Genomic DNA, 21,356 nt, shown 5'->3' with positions numbered 1-21,356 from the left:
CATCATCTATGGATGGCAAGTAAGTACATGAAAAGATGCTCAACATACTGGCCTTAGAAAAATGCAAAGTAAAACCATGATATGGTACATCTGTACATCTATTAAAATGGGTAAAATTTTTAAAAAAATAATACCAAGTGCTGGTAAGTATGCAGAGCAACTGGAACTTTCTTTCATACATTGCTAGTGGGAATGCAAAATAAGCCACTCTGGAAAACAGCTTAGCATTTTCTTATAAAGTTGGAACATCCACTTACCATATAACCCAACCCACCTAGGTATTTAGAGAAATGAAATTTGTGTTCACATAAAAAGCTTTATGCAGATATTTATCACAGTTTTATTCATAATTGCCAAAAGCTGAAAGCAATAAAGATACTGATACCAACATCGATGACTCTTAAAGGTGTTATGCTGATTGAAAGATGCCAGTCTTAAGACTCTTTCATGTTGCATGATTCTATGTATTGCATAATGCATGATTCTGGAAAAGGCAAAACTATAGGGACAGATAACATGTGGCTTTTAAGGGTTAGGGTAAGAGGAGAATGTGACTACAAAGAGGCAGCAAAAAGGGATTTTTTTGGGTGGTAGAACCATTATATATCCTGATTGTCATAGTGGCTATACAAATCTATACATATATCAAAACTCACAGAATTAGTCACCAAAATAAAGTCAGTTTTACTGTATGTAAATTAAAAAGGTATTTTCAAAACAACAATACCAGGACTTCCCTGGTGGCGCAGTGGTTAAGAATCCGCCTGCCAATGCAGGGGACATGGGTTCAATCCCTGGTCTGGGAAGATCCCACATGCCACGGAGTAACTAAGCCCGTGCTCCACAACTACTGAGCCTGTGCTCTAGAGCAGCGGTCCTCAACCTTTTTGGCACCAGGGACCAGTTTCGTGGAAGGCAATTTTTCCATGGATGGGGCGGAGGAAGAAGGTTCAGGCGGTAATGTGAGCACTGGGGAGCGATGGCAAGTGGCAGATGAAGCTTTGCTCGCTCGCCTGCCGCTCACCTTCTGCTGTGCGGCCCGGGGGTTGGGGACCCCTGTTCTAGAGCCTGCAAGTCACAACGACTGAGCCTGTGTACTGCAACTACTGAGCCTACGCACCACAACTACTGAAGCCCATGTGCTCTAGGGCCCGCATGCCACAACTACTGAGCCCACATGCTGCAACTACTGAAGCCCACGCGCCTAGAGCCTGTGCTCCGCAACAAGAGAAGCCACTACAATGAGAAGCCCACGCATTGCAACGAAAAGTAGCCCCTGCTTGCTGCAACTAGAGAAAGCCTGCACACAGCAACGAAGACCCAACACAGCCAAAAAACAAAACAAAACACAACAATACCATTATACACTCATTAGGATTGCTAAAATTAAAAAGCCCAACAATGCCTAGTGTTGGCGAGGATGTGGAATGCATATATTGCTGGTGTGAGTGGAAAACAGTACAACCACTTTAAAGAACTGAACCCACCATTTTATTTCTAGGTATTTATTTAAGACAAATGCAAACATGTCTGCAAAAAACTGGTATACCAATGTCCAGAGCAGCTTTACTCCCAACAGCCAAAGCTGGAAACAACTCAAATGTCTATCAATAGGTGAATGGATAAGCAAATGGGGGATATATCCATAAAAGTGAGCATGGAGCTCCCATTCCTAATTCAGTGTTCTTCTGGGAATAACAGTTGCTGTAATAATACTTTATCTGATCATGGCTTATAGTATTTAAGTGTTAAACATCCTCCCTCTCTTGAATTTATAGAACCTCCCTCCCCACTTCTAGTTTTGATGTTAATTCTGGCAAACAAAGACCAGTGTAGCTTCTTCCCAGGGTCTCTTGTTACTCTCTGCTCATTGTCCCAGTCCTTGACCTGGTCTCCATCAGCAGGCACATTATGGCTTGGAGCTTCCCTGGCTCCCAGAGACCACTACCTAGGACTAGCTGTCAACTCTGGCCTTCAGGTCCTATCTTGGATAAAACAACACTGATACATTCATGCCATTATGTAATCAACTGGTCCAGTAACTGTCTAATGGAATTACTCATCATCACATGCTTAGAAAAGATGCAGTTTCCCTGATAGAACAGCATTGGTAACCCCATATTTTTGTTAATCAGATTTTAATTCTGTGATTTCTGTTCTACAGAAGCCTCTTGAGATTTATCATGAGTAAGAGTGATCCTGAAAGGAAAGTCAGAGACAAAAACAAACAAAAAGTTTATCCTACTACTGTTCATGGTAGCAGCTATTCAAACACTTGACAGACATCTTAAAAGGCAATGATAGGGAGTTCCCTGGTGGCCTAGTGTTTAGGATTCAGCGCTTTCACTGCTGTGGCCTAGGTTCAATCCCTGGTTGGGAAACTGAGATCCTGCCAGCCGCGTGGCATGGCCATAAATAAGTAAGGAAATAATAAATAAATAAATAAAATTATAGATGTGAACTAATAAAGAAATGTGAATAAAATGACCTTTAAAAAAAGGCAACGATAATCCCAACCTGTATAGCACTGAAGAATAAGCTTTGTATAATTTCATTATCCCCTAATAAGATAGTTGATTCATAATGAAGAAATAAAGTTTCAACAACGTTAGCTAGTAATGCAAGTCAGTAGTTGAGCAGATTATATAATTGGTTTTCTTAGGACAGCATGTGGGATGACCTCTTCTAAGTTAATTTTTAGACTGTATTATTCATCAGTCAGGTTGGAAAGTTACCATGGCTATCAGTTGAAGGTATGATACATTTAATGCTGGATATTAGCCAAAAAAAAGTATTTTGGCTCTCTTGTCAATGTAACTAGCTGAAGTATACAGAAGTATAAAATATTTTTTAAACACACTTTTGAAAAATACTGAAAATCAATTTATTTTATACTATAGTTTAAAATCTTAAGATACATAAAGAGCTGTCAGTGAGAACGTTCCTTAACCATCTAGCCAGTATTTATTGAGTTTCTACTATGTGTTCAACACCAATATCCATCAGTATAAGTGCTTTCAAAATTTATTTAACAAAATAAAATCAAAGGGAGATAGAGTGAGAATGAGATGACAACTTATTCAGGCTATAATTAGTGCAGATGCCCAGAAAGGATCCTTAGTTTTACCCTTGTCCTAATATGTGAAGTGGCCATTTGTTCATGCCACTGCCAGCAAAAATAAAATATAAAGATGCCTTTTCTCCCATCACTCCCTCCCCCAAATCCCAACACACATACATATATACATACACATCAGAGTCATACGTAAAGAAAAGACAGCCCCATTTACTTGGTTCCCTCAATGTTACTTTGAAGTCTCAAAGCACTGAGTATATAAAGAGTATATAGACCCTTCCCTCAGGAATGGGTCTAGCCACTACAGGGTCTTCTATTAGATCTTTCAAACAGAAGATGCAGTTTACTGCAGTCCATAGTTCATCTTGGAGCTGTGGACCACCGTCCTGCATACAGTGTCATCAGATTGAGCCTGGTTTGTAAGCTCCCTGGGAATATGCCAGGGAAGGTGCCACAAAAAAAGCCAAAACTTGAATATGAGTGGGGGCCAGACCATACAGTTCTAGCAAAAAAAAGTAACTTCCAAAATCTGCTCTGGAAATGAACAGCCTGCTAAATCCCTGAAAGTCTTTCTTAAATATTAGATTAACAGAAATGCTTATTACTGTTGTCCTACTTCAGATAATCTTCTAAGCCTTTAAACAGGTTTTAAGACATTTTATATCTCAAGTTATACCTTAAAATGGGCCCTAGCCCTGAATTAATGCAAATATCTATATAATATCGATAAAAACCACATTATAGTCTTTAAAAGCATAATGAATATACTGTCTTTCAAATTTCAATGTAGATGCAATTAATTAAAATGCAAATTCATTAAAAAATATAACTGAGTTCATTTAAAAACAATAACGGGGCTTCCCTGGTGGCGCAGTGGTTGAGAGTCCGCCTGCCGATGCAGGGGACACGGTTCGTGCCCCGGTTCGGGAAGATCCCACATGCCGCGGAGCAGCTGGGCCCGTGAGCCATGGCCACTGAGCCTGCGCGTCCGGAGCCTGTGCTCTGCAACGGGAGAGGCCACAACAGTGTGAGGCCCGCGTACCGCAAAAAAAAATAATAAAAAAAAATTAAAAAAAATAAAAATAACGAAGTTCCTAACAGAAGCTTTGTCGTTATTTGTTCTCTAATATTGGATACTAAGAGTATATTTTCCTTCTTGTAGGGGTCCATGAAAATTGGACAGTAAACAGAGGACTTTGTAATGGTAATACTGACAGTCACTGACCTAGACTATAAATTCATAACAGGATCAAATGACACCAGTTAAACTGGCAAATAGAAATGAACTCAAATTTAATACTCACAAAAAAGTAAAAGCTAGAAGATACAGCAAATGTGATTTTGGTCCGTCTGAAGGTCACCTCAGGGGCACTACTGTACAGTCTTTGGAAACTTAGGAGCTGCTTTCGTCCTCAGGCACACAGAACACATGCTGTGTGCAGCTGCTCAACACCAGGGCAGTCACAGGAGGCTCTTCATGAAGTCACATTTGGGGCCAAATTTTCTCAATGGAGAGGCAGAGAAAATAACACTGATAAATGAAAGGACGATCTAAGAGATTCTAATAAACCTGAGCAGAGCTGTGTGGTATGACTTCATCTGTAAACTGGGAATCTACCTCAGACGTTCATCATAAAAACTGTGAGCTTCTACACGTGAAGCACCTAGAACCGCCTTGGAACATGGAAGGTGTTCAAGTGTTCAGTAAGTATTATTTCCTTTCCTTCTCTCTCTTAGATTGTCCCCTAAACCTACTAACATCAAATTATTATTTTAAGTGCTTTAGTTATTATGTTTTAGGATTATAATTAAGGAAAGAGAATTATAACCTAAGAATGCTGACGGTCATCTGGGAATTAAAGAGTTAGAATTGGGCGCCAGATCTAAGTCAGGGGTCAGTGCTTCATCTCATTTACCAGGTCCTCCGGGTAGAGAAGGGAAACAAACAGGCTTAACTCTGGGTACAAGTCTGGCTTCACCTGACCACTCCTATTTATGACTACAGATATTGAATTCAGTCTGCAGTAATTCCTCCAGCCCTGTAATCTAAATACTTGCAGGAAATGAAAAGTAGCTTCTGACGAACTAGTTGTAGAAAACCTGATCTAGATCACCACTGAGACTGTAAAACATTTAAACATTATATTCTGTACTAATTTCTCAGTCACGTCATGTCCTAACTAAATGACACAACTGTACTCATGACACATGAATTAAGCTCTGTAAAATTCTGAAGGCAGTTCCTTACGCAACTGTTGTTAAATGGAAGTGAGGGGTGGAGGGAACAGGGTAACGGTGTCAGAATGTTGCCTTTCGTTTGTTACAACTGGACTATTCTTTAGATCCTGTAGCTGAAACTAGGTTATCTGAGCCCAAATCAGAACATGAAACTAATAAAACATAAAACATAAAAATGAATTCTCAGTCCTCAATTCATTATAATTTGAAAATCATGATCCACTCATCCTTATATACTAAGCCAATTACTTACTCCATAAACTCCTACATCACATTTGTAAAATGCTTTCTCTTTCAAAAGGGCTTTCTTATTTTTTCCCTCCTTATTCACACAGATATCTTCTCTTTAAAAACTGACCCACTCTTAAGTGTCTATCTCAAGTACACTTCTGTGTAAAGGCGTTCCCACTACCTAATATTACTCTGTCCCTCTCTTGGGTTTCCATAACATATTTATCTCCATCACTGTACTTTTCTCATTCTGCTTGTTTACAAGTCTGTGCCTAGACTCTCAAAGGCAGGAATATGGCCATACCACTTAAACTCTTTCTGAAAGAAGATAGGTAATAAGTAATTGTTTATCTTTGTATCTCACTTCTATATGCCTAGCATAATGAAGGGCCTCAGTAAATGTTAATTGATTTAAATAATTTAAGTCTAGATATTTTAAATAAAATTCCACTCCTCTTAGAGAGCAACACAGTGTGTACAGCCCTAAGTTACAAATGATAACCAAGTGTCTGGGGCTTTTCAGAGTAAATTATCCATCTACCTGTGTTTCTGTTGAGCATATCTCATTTGCATTTTCCCTTTTCCTGTTTCCCTGGTGTCTTATAATTAATTTATACAACAGAAAGGAATTATTTTTCCTTATTTTACAAAATACATTGATGTATAACTCTATATGTAAACAGGTTAAATATCCTGCCTGGGGAAGCATGTGACCTTGATGACATTGTATGAGAGACCAAGTGCACTGCCTGTTCTAAAATCCGTATCTTTTGATTCTAGTTTCAGGGATCTTGCTGCTGTATCACAGTGCCTTCCTTTCACATTTCATGACATGTGCTAATTCAAGTAAACTGCCTAATTATGGAACAATTTATTTTACAAACCCATTCTTCAAAAAAATTGTCTTAAAGTGGACGTGGTGCAATGGACACTCAAATACAGATGTTAGTAGTGCAAATTGGTTCAACAGTAGCATAACAATTCATGTTAAAAGCCCTAACCCAAATATCGCACTTTGAGAAATCTATCCTAAAGAAACGATCAGAGTTGTAGACACATATTTATACATAAAAATTTTCATGAAAGCCCTTTTATAATAAGAAAAGTTGAAAATAACCTGAATGTCCAACAATAAGAGGTTTGTTATCATATGTCTATATCCTGGAATATTATGGAACTATTAATAACTACAGCAGATAGTCTCTAAAATGGCCTTCAACAATCCCTGCCTGCTGGAATTCCCATGCCTTGTTTAATCCCCTCCCCTTAAATACAGGACTAATGACTCACTTCTACCAAGAATATAGCAAATGCCATGGGATGTCACTTCCAAGACTGGGTTTCAAAGAAACCATGACTTCTGTCTTGCATTCATTCTCTCACTGTAATGGAAGCCAACTGCTGTGTTGTGAGCAGCCCTACAGAGGCCCATAAAGCAAGAAATTGAAGGAAATCTCTCTACGGCAGTGTGCAAGGAAGGGATTGTCCCTCAGTTAAGCCTTCAGATAAAGACTATAGCCCCAACTGACAAAATGATTGTGAAAGACTTTGAAGCAGAGGTACTCAGTTAAGCCGTACCCAGATTCCTGATCTACAGGAACTGTGAAGTAATTTTATGTTATTTTAAGTAATTAATTTTTTTTTTTTTTTTTTTTTTTTTTTGCGATACACGGGCCTCTCACTGTTGTGGCCTCTCCCGTTGTGGAGCACAGGCTCCGGACGCGCAGGCTCGGCGGCCATGGCTCACGGGCCCAGCCGCTCCGCGGCATGTGGGATCTTCCCGGTGGGCACAAAGCCGTGTCCCCTGCATCGGCAGGCGGACTCTCAACCACTGAGCCACCAGGGAAACCCAGTAATTAAGTTTTAGGGTAGTTCATGATACAAAAATAAATAATAACTTTAAAAAATATTTAGTAACATGAGGAAATGTTCACATGTTAACTTTTAAAATTACTGGTCAAATGGTTTATTTATCCATAGCAAAACAATTTAAAAACTCAGCCTGTTAATAACAAAAATATTGTTTAAAAACAGACTGTGTACTCACTATTTGTTATTCGAACTAATAATTTCCTACAACATTTCCATTCATTGAAAATATTTTCAAGACTGTTATAAGCCTGCCTTGTAATATCATACAATTTTAAGTATAATTATCATTAGCTAAAGAAATGACACCAAACATTGACGATATTACAATCTGCCTCCTAAAATATAGTAGAAAAGTTTACAAAGATTAGATTCTTCCAAGTCTTCAGAATTTATAGTTAATTTTTAAAAGCATAAGACTATAATATACATGTATGATTCCAATTTTTAAAATATATATGGTTGAAAAAGAATAGAAAACAGGAAGACATCAACAGTGTTTCTCTTTGGATGGTGGGATTATAGGTAATTTAAATTTTTCTTTACGCTCTTCTCTGTTTCCCAATTTTTTTCAAATGCATATATTATTTTTTATCATCAGAAATATCTTTTACAAAAAAGTCAAACTAATAACTCAATATAATACATTTTACTGCTTCAAACCAAGATTTAATGCTAATAAGAGACTCAACCATTTTGCAAAGAGACAGAATAGCACTGGACCCATAACAAGATCTAGGCGATAGCACTCAATTAGCAAGTAAAAAGTCAATAAAACTATAGTATATCTAATTCTTTTTTTTTATAAGAAGAAGGCTTCATGCTGAGTCAGATGAGAGTTAAATTAATGCAGGATTCAGAAGCAAGAACAAGTTTCTGAGGGGATATGATAGATGTGCTCCATAGCACTGGTTCCTGAAGGTCAGTGTTTACAAATAAATTAGAATATTAAAAAGCTGAGCAACTCCTGTATCTCTCATAAACTCAATATTTATCATCTGTGATCTACCTAAACATGCTTGAACCTTACATTCTAGCCCATATCAACTTTGGGGGCCGTGTTTTTCTATATACAGTATAAAGTATGCTTTTTATTAAAGCTATATGTACGGGAAGAAGGGAAAAGTTTTTTCAGATTTTAGGATTTGGTAAGCAAAATTATTTTTTGTCAAGCCATTTCTCATTTCTCTGAGTGCAGACAGGTCATTCATCCAAGATCCTGACAAGGTTCTTTTAAAAAATGACACCTTAAAAAAAAAAAAAAAAATGACACCTTGTTATTACAAAATACCAAACTTAAAAGGCTCCACTAAACAAAATGACTTCATACTCAAAATCAACGCATAAAATCTTTTTCTCATAGAGTTTTCTTTGAACTTCACTGGGCTCAAGGAGAGAAATTTATCATGTACAGCAAACGTGTCATTTTGAGCTCAGAAAAGTCAGAAAAACCAACAGATTCTACCCAGAGTTCTTCACATAACTTTTGTCTAAAAAAAGGTAGAGGAATTTAATTGGCTATGTGACCACAGGAGTTTTTCTTTGCTTCTTTGAGACTCTGCTTCCTCATCTCTAAACTGAGGGTAATAATGCCTGCCCCAAATTCCTCTGAATAGTGATAAAGGAAAAACATAAAGCACCACAGAAATGCAGCAGCTATTCTGCTACTATTATTACTAAACTGATAATGAGGTAAGAGGAAGGATGAAAACACTGTGAAAAGGAAGGCAAAGATGACATTTGAGTAGATTATTTTGGGTAATTCACACTCCCTGGTTCTGAACAGTTCTTCCAGTCCCCTCCACAAAAGTCCACCCACAAGAAACACATCAGATACCCCAATCTCAAAACTTCCTTAAAGGTGGAAACCATATACTCCAAAACAATCCTAAAAAATGTAGATCCTTGTGGAATTACATTTCAGTATGAATGCATATCCCATTCCACTGGAATGGATGATGTATCTGTCAGTCTCTCTCACAAGCCCGTGAATTCACGGAGGGTAGACACTTTGCCTCACCCGAAGCCCGAACTTTAATAAGTAGTTTCTAATTCGAGGTTGGTCCGAAATACCTAAATCTTGCTCATTTTAATTGATCAAACAATCTTAACTGACATTTTTCTGAGCCACTAAATTTTATTTATCTCAATCGTCATTAAAGAATTTGAGAGGGATCACAGTTTGTCACGACAATGCATAAGGCTTGTTTTGAGCCAAAGGCAATTAGCTCTCTGCCCTCCACCTTTTTTGTCCAAAAGCAGGGCATAAATTCCCCTTTGTAAATGTTGTCTCCGTCTCCTATACCAAGAAGAGAACCACTCTGGAGACAATTCTTATCTGCAAAACAAACAACCCTTATTTATCATACATTTCCTAGCCACCCTCTCAGAACTCACTGTCATGCCAGAAGCCCAACCGCCTTTCCTCAGTCTAGCCCCTTTCCACACTGTATCACCCTTTGTTAAGATGATACAGAAGTCCGCAATTCTAACCATTTCCTTGAATCACGTTTCTTTGTGAACTCCCATGCGTACATAGGTAATTAATTTTTTTCTCCTGTTAATCTATTATCAGTTTGATCTTCAGGCCCAGCCAATGACCCTAAGAGAGGAGAGGAAGATGATTTTTTTCCTTCCCTACATATTCAAGATTAGTTAATCTTTACGTTATGTAGTGGAACCACCTCAAATATTTTAGAACAAGTAGGAGGCATAAATATTAAAAGTGTTAAGTGCTATGCACCAAATTAAATTCCAGGCAGTAGTACACGTAATTTTGAACGCTTAAAAGAACCATTATTCTTATAATGGAGACATGGAAAAACATGGTATCCAAACCCACTTGGACTCTGGGTCAAAGGACCAAGAATTTTGAAAGTTTTGCTGTTTAAATTTTGGTAATTTTTTCATGATACATATACCACACTCCTAAGGAGTCATTATAGAGTTCCTACTCTCTGTAGCTGATGGTATAATATTTCAGGGTGGGGAGTGGAGGTAAGGTGGGGCAGAGGTACATTTAATTTAAACAAAAAAGAGATATATGTATACACATTGCTGATTCACTTTGCTGTACAGTAGAAACTAACACAACATTGTAAAGCAACTATACTCCAATAAAAATTTTAAAAAATTAAAAAATAAAAAAAGTAAATAAGAAACCACCCCCCAATATTTTTTTTAAAAAGCCTTTCTACCTATTGGATATAATTTCTCACTAATCCAAGGAAACTTCCTCCCCCCTCAAGCTATTATCCTTACCGCACACCCCCATGCTCATTTTCTCCTTCTGGCCTTCCCTTAGGTTGAAAAATACCACCTGCCCCATATCTCCACCCAGCACCCTTTCCCCTCTTCCCTGCGTAAACCAAATCTGTGCCATTTTCAAGGCTAGGGGAATCCCCGTCTCCTTCAGGCAGACTTCCTGGAATTCCTCAAACCTTTATCCAGAATTCTTCTTGAACTCCTGTCCAGCCTATTTAATTTATAAATGCTGCCTCCCCAAATGAGATTAAAGATTCCTCAAGGGCAGTAGCCATTTCTCCTTTTGCTATTTTGCACAGAACAGTTCTCCACATAGAGGCACTTAATGAATGCTAATTAAAGTCCGGCTATTTATCAAATATCCATGTGCTTCAAAGTGTGTTAGATGCTGGGGATAAAACAGTGAACTACACGTAGTTCTACCTCTTTCAGGCACTTACAACAAGCAAAAGCCACAAAGTCCCAGTAGTATTAGGGCCAGTGTTTCGTTTAGCCAGTGTAATGTTCCAACTGCTCTGAATTAGAATAGTTCTAAGCTGGGCATTCACTCTCCAGTTCACAGGACTCTGTACACTCTCTTGTGTCTGGCACCCATACAGCTTCACTAATTTATGTTATCTTCAGCCCCTTGTGAAACATCCTTTATTTCACAACTCTTAATTTATAAGGAATAAATTAATTCTTAAAGTACAGACTCTTCCTATATCAGATACTGACTAGTTATTTATTACTCCCCAAACTTTCAACATTAGAATGCCATTCTATTCATATCACTCTTACTATGGAAAACAGGCTCCAGTTAAAAAAAAAAAAAATTCCAAATCCAAGGCAGATGGTATATTAATTAGAGAAAGAAAACAGAACTGCTCAGCAACTGTTTTGCTTTCTTAAAAGCAAATGATCTTTAAGCTGGAAAGGACAGAAGAAACCTCTTTAAGAGAGAACCAAGGTACAAGCAGAAGAAGTCACTTTAAAAGAATTCACGTCTTCAAAATCTGGTGAATTATATTCCAGGGAGAATTGGCAGATGTAAGCACAGAAATATTCTGACAGCCTCAGAAAATCATGGAGAAGGAGGGAAGTCTCAAGAGGCTAGAGACTCAAATACACTTTTCCCCACTAATTTTTTAAAAATTCAAAACTGAAGGAAAAAAATAGAATTCCTAGGCATTACAAACCAGTTAATTTGATACCAATCTGGCAAAATTCAAGATTTAATCAGAAAACGGGGAATATTTAGGGGGAAAAATACTGGGGATTTCAAGGAACTAGGAGTTTATTAAGAATCAGTAATTTTTAAACTAACATCATTTACTTTTGTGGTAGACCAGAGAATATTCAAGATCTTTAATTTAAGCAAAGCATTTGGTTAAAATTATTCCCATAATGTCCTTATGAAGAAGACTGACCTATGGGCTAGAACAGTTTAATCTGAAGGACAGTGCTAGCTGAGTTCAGCTGATTAATTTGTCTCAGCAATATCTACTGAGGGCCAAACAGATTCCCAACCAGTACTGTACTTGGCACTTTCAGTACATTACTTTGAACTCTAACAATTACCTGAAAGGCAGATGTTCCTAACCTCATTGTACTGATATGGAAAAGAAGTTTCTCAAGGTCAGTAGCCAAGCTCTAAAAGTCCAGGACTTTCTATGTGCCACGGGCTTCTAGATGTGCCACCATGGCAAAAAGACCTGTCCCATGTATTACCAATGACTCGAATGTCTGGTGAACAAACGTACCACATGTGCAGGTGACACAAAATCAGAAGGCAGAGTTAACATGATGAATGCCACAATCAAGATTAAAACACATCTAACAAACTGGAAACTGGAGAGAGGCTTAAAGTAATACAAGACAAGAAAAAAAATGTTCATATTCAAGAAATTTTTAACTGCATAATTAAAGAATGAATAAAGCCTACCTTGACAGCAAAGTGTGTGTGGGGTCGTGGTGGTGAGTGTTTTAGTCAACTTTGGTGTATTTACCACAAAAGCTGATTAAAAATTAGATGATTTTCAATAGCTAGTGGGAAGCAGCCACGTAGCACATGGGAGATCAGCTCAGTGCTTTGTGACCACTTAGAGGGGTGGGATAGGGAGGGGATATGGAGATATATGTATACGTATAGCTGATTCACTTTGTTATAAAGCAGAAACTAACATAACACTGTAGAGCAATTATACTCCAATAAAGATGTTAAAATTAATTAAACCAAAAAAAAAGTAAGAACATCAAAAAGAAATTACATGATTTTGTTTGAAGATAGGAATTCATTGCACTCTGCATTGTTCAGACTAGATTGAATTAATGCATTCAATTTTGGGCTAAGGATCTTTAGCACAGAGAAAGGTCTTAGGTAAGGAAGGAAACATTAAAGTGAATATTATTTGGTGAAGATAACTAACATTTACTGACTTCCGGGCAATTATGCTAAGTATTATGAACATTATCTCATTTGATTCTCACAACAACCCTACAGGTAGATGGAGTATATCATTATTCCCATTCTACAGATGAGGAAGCCAAAGCTCAGGGATCTGAAAGGCTGTAAAGTAAAGGAGACGAAAGACTTACTCTGTACCACCTAGACTTTTCATTTCTTAACAGTTTTTTGGTCATAGACTCTTTCAGATGGATGAAAGTTTTAGATCTTCTCTGCTGAAAAATTCTACATATAATTTCACGAGTTGGAGGGCTATTGGCAAAAGTAGGATTAATGAGAAACAGGTCCAAGGAAGCAGTTGTCAGTTCAGTGTAACCAAGGCCTTGCTAACAATAACAGAAAGGAAGGATACCTCACAATGCAGTGAGCTCCCTGTCACTGAAAGTGCTCCCTCAAAGTGTGGCTGGTCTGTTGGGAGTGCAACAGAGGGAATGTTAAAATGGATTGGAGGTTGGTCTGTGATTTTAAAGTACCCTGTTGTTATAAGATTGTGGGCCTAGTAAGTAATTTTTGTTTGATGGCAAAACAAAGAAGTTAAAAACTGAAGTTACTGTTTTAACAGACCATTCTGCTGAATACATCAGGCAGAATACCTAAATGTTAATGTTATTTCCCATCTATATATATGGTACCTATATCAGGTACTTGAAAACAGCCTCATCCAAAAATCAAAGGTATATTCAACTGTTGATCTTGATGTGACTTATACTTTGTCATAATCAAAGTAGACTCCTTATTCCTCTGAATTCTTAACTAAAATGTTCCCTAAGATAAATACCATAAATACCAGATCCTAAAACGATGGGGTCTTTGATGAGAACTTTTACTAGTTTATAATTTTTGTTAACCTAATTCCATAAAGGATGGGGAGGGGGCAGACGGGAAACATAAGAGAAACAAACTCCGATTGTTCTGCTCTGCTTCTCAGATCCCTTCGCTAACAGCTGAAGGATCTTACCGTCAACTCTGCTTTATTTCCCATGTGCATCATAATCCACCTCGAGATTCAGGCTCCCACCGCTCAAAAAGGAGCTCACACTTTGCTCCTGACATGCCATTCAGAGCACAAGCTTGACAGCTTGGCATACAAATTAAGTGTTCATAGGCAAATCTTCTACCTGAAAATCTGTACTCTTCAGGCAGAAAGGATCGGGTGGAAGGTGAAACTGCCAACTCATAAAGCAAAACCTTGAATTTGAGGGCTCAGAACAAGGTGGAAGGAGCGGGGGCCAAGTTCTTTAATTAGGAGCCGGAGGCACGAGGCTCTAGCCGAGGCAGCTGGCCGAGAAAGGTCCGGCTTAATCAAAGCCTCCTGTAACTCACAGGTTTCTGCCACTGAAAATCAAAAAAGGCAAAACTGACGAGCAGAGACCTACGGACACACACAGGTCGCCCACCTCCCAGGTGTTCACTTACTCTACACGTCGGCGGGCAGCTGCGCGCCCCTCGGGCGTCTGGACGGCGGCGGGGACCGAGCAGGCATCCGGCGCTCCTGCAGCTCCGGGGCCGGCGCTGCCCCGCGGTGGGTCGGCGTCTGGGCGGGCGGCGAGCTGAGGCCCGGGCCAAAGCGGAGTGCGGTCCAGCTGCAAGGGCAGCGCCGCCGCCTTCTCACCAGCGGCCGACTCAGTCAAGTGGCAGCATTTGGAGGACGGGGTGTCCTTCGGTCGCGCTCCGGGCTCCTCCTCCCGCCGCCGCGCCCGCCGCGCGCTCCTGGCGGGTTCGCGCCCCGCACCCGGGCGACCGGCCCCGCAGGTGGCGGCCGAGGGCGCTCGGCTCCAGGGCGCGCCCTCCGCGGGCCGCACTCGAGTAACGGGCGGCGGGCGCAGCCACGGTCACGTCCGCAAGCGCCGGTCCGGGGCAGGGGCGGAGCTGGCCCGTGAAGCTGCTGGGCCGGGCCACCGCCCTCACGGCCACCCTAAATACACTACCCAGACTGCGGTCATTCCCCAGCCCGGCAAGAATTAGACCCCCAAATTTCGAAGAAAACATAAGCGAGCAAGTCACTTCACTTCCCTGGCCCCTGACGGAGCTCCCTGGGCTGCTAACCGTCCTGGGCTCTGCCCAGGTGAGAGGAGGTGCTGGTGTCTGGGCGGGGGCCTGCCGTGGGGTGAACCGGTGCTCCCGGCCCCCGCGCGGAGCCCATGTGCAGGTGAACTCGCGGCAGCCTCACCGAGGCCTTCCCATCTAGGGGTTCTGGCGTCCGGGTCCACGCTTAGCAGCCAAACCCGCTTTGACCTAAAACTCCACGCGGTTCAGGCGTAGGTCAGGGACTCTGCCCTTCCTAACTAGCTTGCACCCTGAGTATGCAGAGCAAAAGCGCTTGATGTAATTTTAAAAGGACACATTCATTTGGTACTTCTCTATCCAGAAATACTGAAGAACATTTTCCAAACATGTTTCTCCTTAAAACACCACTAACAAAACATCCTTTTCTCGCTTTTTTTTTTGGCACTGAAGTCTCTATCTCAAAACATGGCCATTATTCAGTTGTGTTTCCTTTCGCATTCCACGTGATGCCTGTATCTTTACAGCATGATTCCTAGCAATAGTAAAAGCCCCAAGAGAACTACAAAAGAACCATTATTTTAGTTGTGTTCTACAATGGATTAGTCATGCAAAATTCACGCTTGAAGAGACGTTGGTGTTAACTTCACCTGACTCCTTTACATTACAAGTGAGGACACTGAAGCCCAGAGTCCAGTGGCAAAACTAAATGTGAAAAAGAAAGACTGGAACCTCCACAGCTCACAGTCTGTAGACTAACATGAGGGTTAGCTCTCTAAAGGTATAACATAGTAAAGAATATGCTTAGATTGCAGAGGGATTGAGAAGCATAAATTATACAAAATCTAGTTCAGATATTTTTAGACTTCAAATGAATCAAACATTCCTGTTTATTACTATGCTTAAATTAACTAAGGCAACTTTTATGTACAGACAGTAGCTCAGAAATGTAATTTTGCTTCATGATAATATTAATGGATTGGAGTAGGCACATTCTGACAATCACAGAATGTGAATATACTTATATTAACTGTTTTGTCTGATCATTATCAATTTCTAATGTACTCCAGTTGACTATACTAAGATAAACAAGTATTTAGTTCTATATATTTCAGGCATATCATGCTAAATGATTATGATCAAATGCAAGGTTCCACCTTTAGGCCTAATTCTTCACTGAAGGTATCACTGCTTTCCCTCTCGCTTCGCACTTTAAGCTTTTACCAACCTAGTACTGCAATGATCCATGAGACCTCTGGGTTCCACACTGAGAGATCAGTATCAGTCTATGACGTGCTCAAGGTGAGAAAAGAGAAACTTAAAAATTTGTACTTTTACTTCCCAGTTATCAGAGCAGTAAAGGGCGAAGAATGAGTCTCTGGCGTCCACCAGAAAAGAAAGACCTTTTGAACACGTACATTCCTGTGTCTCACACAGTTCAGAGATAGGCTGTATCATCTTTACCAAGTATTAGTTCCCTGCGTCGGCCAGATTCAGGCCAGGCCCTCCCTCCACCATCCCGGGTCTGGCCAATACGGAGAAAAACCCAGGAGCAGCCCTCTCCTCTCTCTGCGGGTCTTCCCGGGCCGGTACCTCACTAGGACCCCGGGTCTGGGGCGGTGCTCAAAGGCTGCGCCGCGAAAGGCAAGGCTTCGCTGGGGCTCCTGGGCGGCCGGGTGGGTTTACCAGGCACTTCGGATGAACTTGGCCACAGAATATGCTTCTCCAAGCTCCTCCGAGAGACGGCCTGCTTCCAGCCTTAGGACATCAAAAGGTGACCGGGTCCTTGGCCTCTCCTCAGGACTCTAGGCCGTACTTCCGGTCAAGATGGTACCGCCTGTTAAGCCTCGAGGGAAGATGCCTCGGGGAAACGTGGCGCCCTCTGCTGCCGGAGCCCAAAAATGCTGGCTTTCCTCTCAGGCACCCAGCCAGGAGCTGGGAGTCAAGGCCCCATCGTTTCTGCCCTCCTATTATCCTCTCACCCTGGCTGCAGCAAGAGCGGAGGAGGTGGGTACACAGAGCTCCTCAAACCGATGGTGGCAGAGACCGACTGTAGGGTTTTGAAAGTGTGCGGAATACACCTTTTAAAAAGCTGGAGGGTAAAGTGAGAGAGAGCGGGAAGGACCCTGAAGAGGGCCTAATTCGAACGTGGTTAAGGTGAGGGTGCCTGCGCGATAGCAGTGTTTAATGTATTTTCTTTTTACCAGAAGAGCATGGAAAATAAAAATCATAAAACCAGTGATGAGAAAATACTAGAATTTGAACACAAGTGATCTGACACCACAGCCCATACTATTGACAGGGACGAGGTATACTGAGCTGGATTGAGGACTGCATGCCAATAGTAAACCTGCAATTAATGGGATTAAATCCAGGCGCCCCCCGCCCCATACACTTTCCCTCCTAAAGAAATCCCATTTCCACTCCCAGCGCCCTAAAACTTCCACTTCCACTCCAGACAGGTCAGAGAGAGGGAGGTAGCTGACCCCCTCCACTGGTTTTTCTATTTAAACACTGAGAACCTCAAACTTCCATTTCTGCTTCAGGAGGACCAGTCAAAGCATACATCTCTGGGAGAAGCATGGAGGGCATGCCAGCCAGGTGGAGGGAACCTCCTCTTGAAAAGAACTCTAAGTAGTGAAATGATGAGACTCCGTCAGAAGGGATCTGGGCCCTGGGACTCACCTCTCTGCCACTAGGGCTCTTCCTAGCATATCAGTCAAATGCCATCTGTTTTCTGATAGTGAAGTGATGAGGACAGGATAGGTGGATGGAAGAATCTGGGAGTGTTCACGCAGAGGCAAGAGCATGCATGTATGTAAGAGAGTTATCAAAGTCACAGAAAAAATTTATAAAGAATAGAAAAACGACTGAGGAGATAGAAAAAAATATATCATTATGATATACCATTATGGGGTATGAACCCTGATAGAATAGCACCTGGGTATGATCTATGAGCAAACTCATTTTAACCTTTTGAATTTCATAATGATAAGCCTCTGTTATGATAAAGAAATTAATAATTTTGTTTTCCACATACAAAATTTGAAATTCTACCTCCTTTTTTCTCATACAGTGGTCTACTACTATTAGTGACAGTTTTAGGTGGTTGCGAGTGGAAATGGGATTTCTTTTCAAGGGGAAGCATATAGGGTGGTTTGATTTAATTCTACTAATTGCAACTTTACTATTTGGTAATCCAGCTCAATATTTCTCTCCTGTCTACTATAGGAAAAAAACAAAACAAAACACTTTTAGTGTTTACTGGGAAGCAGAGCTATTTCCTACATATATTTTTCACTGATCCAGGTTTTATGTGCTATTTTTTATATGTTCAGGCTAAAATGGTTTCTCCAAAACAGTGAACTTATCTTGTATGTGCTAAGATTTTATCTAGATTATGCTGAGAGACCCAGATATCTCCTCTGAGTAGGTGACAAACACATTTTCGTGTCACACCCTAGACTAGGGTTTTAGGATGCAAAGCTTTAAAAATTCAGCAGCAGAAATGGCATATTGATTCTTTAACACTTTCTGTAGCCCAAGATATATGAACATGTTTCTTGATGAAGAACTAGCTGTAGATACAAAAATGGTGTCATCCTGGACCTTTTCCTGCACCCTCTGTACTACCCACAGTTGTTTCTATGCCAGAGCAGCCTTCACAATCTTGCTGTAAACCTTAATCACACTGTTGTGAAAGACCTCTGTTTGTTTAACATTTGCCCAGAATCAAGGAATAAATCATCAGATTACCCGACCAGCTAAACAGGTAAAAATGTACACCTATGAGAGTTTCCTATTTTGATATTTTAATATATATCATGATATGTTTGAAAGTTCATATGCCCAAAATAAACGTTCACAGCTGTACTTTAGGCCATTCTAACCTTACTCACAACGTCACTGAAATGAGAAATGATTAACATTATCTTCCTCATATGGAAGACAGTCAAATCACCCCCTTGTACCTTCTCTTTCCTTGAGGGAAGGAAGTGTATTTAACTTTTTCTCATAAGATTTCCTTTACTCACATTTGCCAGGCTTTTCTAGACCTAATCTGGTTCTCCAAATTATATGTCTGGCAACCCAAATTAAGGGAACATTCCAAATAAGAGTTTAACAATGCCGAGCATTAGAGTATTACAGAACGATATTTCCCTACCTTGTATTGTATAATCCAATTGTTTATTATATTAACAACTATTTAGGTTGACAACCATGCCATAAGTCTATTTCTTTTTCCCACTTGTCTTGTTTTTCCTTAAGGTTTTTCTGCGTTCTGAGTTTAGGCCTTTAAGTTTACTGATGTGCATTCGTCAGTAAATAAGCTTCAGAGTAACCTATACAAAATCTGTCTGAAGATCTTTACACTAAACTTAAATGCATTTTGGAGTCTATATGTCTCTTGTAAAAGTAGATTTAACAGTCCCCAAAGAGGCAGAAATGTGTTGGAAATAAATGAACACCTTATTTTTTTTATTGTTGTTGTTTTTATGGTTATCTATATTTGTTTTCCCCTCTAGATTCTGAGTATCATGAGGACAGGAACCATGTACTTTATGTATTTTATGTGCTACTTATTTCTAGCACCTGGCATATGGAAGGCATTAAATCTTGTTGAATTAAATGTTATTTCTCTGTTTTGGTGCTTTCTATAGTTTCATCCCATTTCAAACAGAGAAAACATTACTGCTTAGACCCATGAATCCAAGCTTCTGTAAGTCTTCTTTACCTACCTTTATTCTAACATTAAGATAGGGCCAACTTCTCTTGAAAGTGTAGATATAAGACATTGTTAAAAATCTGATAAATACTGCAGTAATCATTGCACCAACATTTATTATTTCAAATGTCATACTGTAGTGCATGTTTTGTTTTTTTACTTAGGGCATATGTGCCTTTCAATATGAATCACTTTCTATTGTCTCAATACCCTGGTTTATTAAAAACAATTTGTTGGGGACTTCCCTCGTGGTGCAGTGGTAAAGAATCCGCCTTACAATGCAGGGGATGTGGGTTCGATCCCTGGTCAGGGAACTAAGATTCCACATGCCACGGGACAACTAAGCCCGTGGGCCACAACTACTGAGTTCACATGCCTCAACTAGAGCCTGTGTGCCACAAACTGCAGAGCCCATGTGCTCTGGAACCCATGTGCCACAACTACAGAGTCCATGTGCCCTGGAGCATGCCACCACAACTAGAGAAGAGCAAACCCACAGGCCACAACTAGAGAGAAGCCCGTGCACCAAAACGAAGAGCCCAGGTGCTGCAATGAAAGATCCTGCATGCCTCAACGAAGATCCTGCATGCCGCAACTAAGACCCGATGCAGCCAAAAATAAATAAAACTTTATAACAAACAAAAAACAACAACAACAAAAAACCAATCTGTCCAAATTTGATTAAAATAGTTCAGTTTCCCCTGGAATTCTGGATTTTCACATATTTGTTTATTAGCTCATAATTTTAAAATTAAAGCCAAATATTTGATAAATATACCTTGAAAATAGGCATAGCTACATAAAGACAGTAGGATGTTTATTCTGGAGAAGCTAGGGGAATTAGAATAGATATCTAAGGGGTATTCAAATGGCTGAGGGGCTATACTTAATCTACATTGCCCTGCTGGACATTATTAGAAACACTAGGAAGAAGTCATGGCAGGCATATTTGGATTTGATTAAGAAAGGACTGTCTATTGGTTACAGCTTACAACAGAATGGACTGTTCAGCAAAAGAATGAACTTCCCCTTAAATCAGAAGTTACATGATCTATCTGGAATGTTATAATGGATATTTCTAACAAAAATAGCAAAATTCCACATCCTCTAAGAAAATCCCTCCAAAGCCAAGATTCTATAATCTTAGGAGTTGTTCTGCAGTATGAATACATGTGAACTTGGCCTTTGGACTGCATCCAATCCAGCACTAGAGCCATTATCTTGATGTCTTACTGTTTGTGCCGTCTACAGGGACAGAGAGACAGACCCCTGATGTGTCCTTGGCTAAGGAGGCAGTTTAGCGTCTTTTAGACATTCTTCCTTAAAAGCAAATCAACCAACAAATGCTGTATAAATTGGTACTCAAAGAATTCGAGCTAATTCAACATAAGAAACTGGCTATCTACCAAGGGATATTTTATGGCTTGTGATATTTCACTGAACAGCTAACCTCATTTGCTACAGTGCAGACCTACTATAACTTAGAGATAATAACGATAATT

General features: G+C 40.1%; 2 protein-coding genes across 5 annotated transcripts in view; both read right to left on the bottom strand.

Moving 5' to 3' along the window:
* PMS1 (PMS1 homolog 1, mismatch repair system component) overlaps positions 1-21,356 on the bottom strand; it is a 596,068-nt gene that overhangs the window by 239,117 nt on the left and 335,595 nt on the right. The gene's annotated exons all lie outside the window — the stretch shown is intronic.
* C7H2orf88 (chromosome 7 C2orf88 homolog) overlaps positions 1-21,356 on the bottom strand; it is a 61,539-nt gene that overhangs the window by 14,783 nt on the left and 25,400 nt on the right. The window contains exon 1 of one of the 4 annotated variants that reach the window (XM_049712160.1): positions 14,083-14,113. The exons of 2 other annotated variants lie outside the window; for them this stretch is intronic. The gene's annotated coding sequence lies outside the window, so the exon portion shown is untranslated. Of the gene's footprint in view, positions 1-13,255; positions 13,431-14,082; positions 14,114-21,356 lie in introns of those variants that run through there. One more of the 4 variants, XM_049712158.1, reaches the window with a different exon arrangement.

Source organism: Orcinus orca, chromosome 7 (assembly GCF_937001465.1).
Source record: "Orcinus orca chromosome 7, mOrcOrc1.1, whole genome shotgun sequence".
NCBI lineage: Eukaryota > Metazoa > Chordata > Mammalia > Artiodactyla > Delphinidae > Orcinus > Orcinus orca.
Note: the sequence above shows the minus strand (reverse complement) of the source record. Positions and strands in the feature narration are given on the sequence as shown.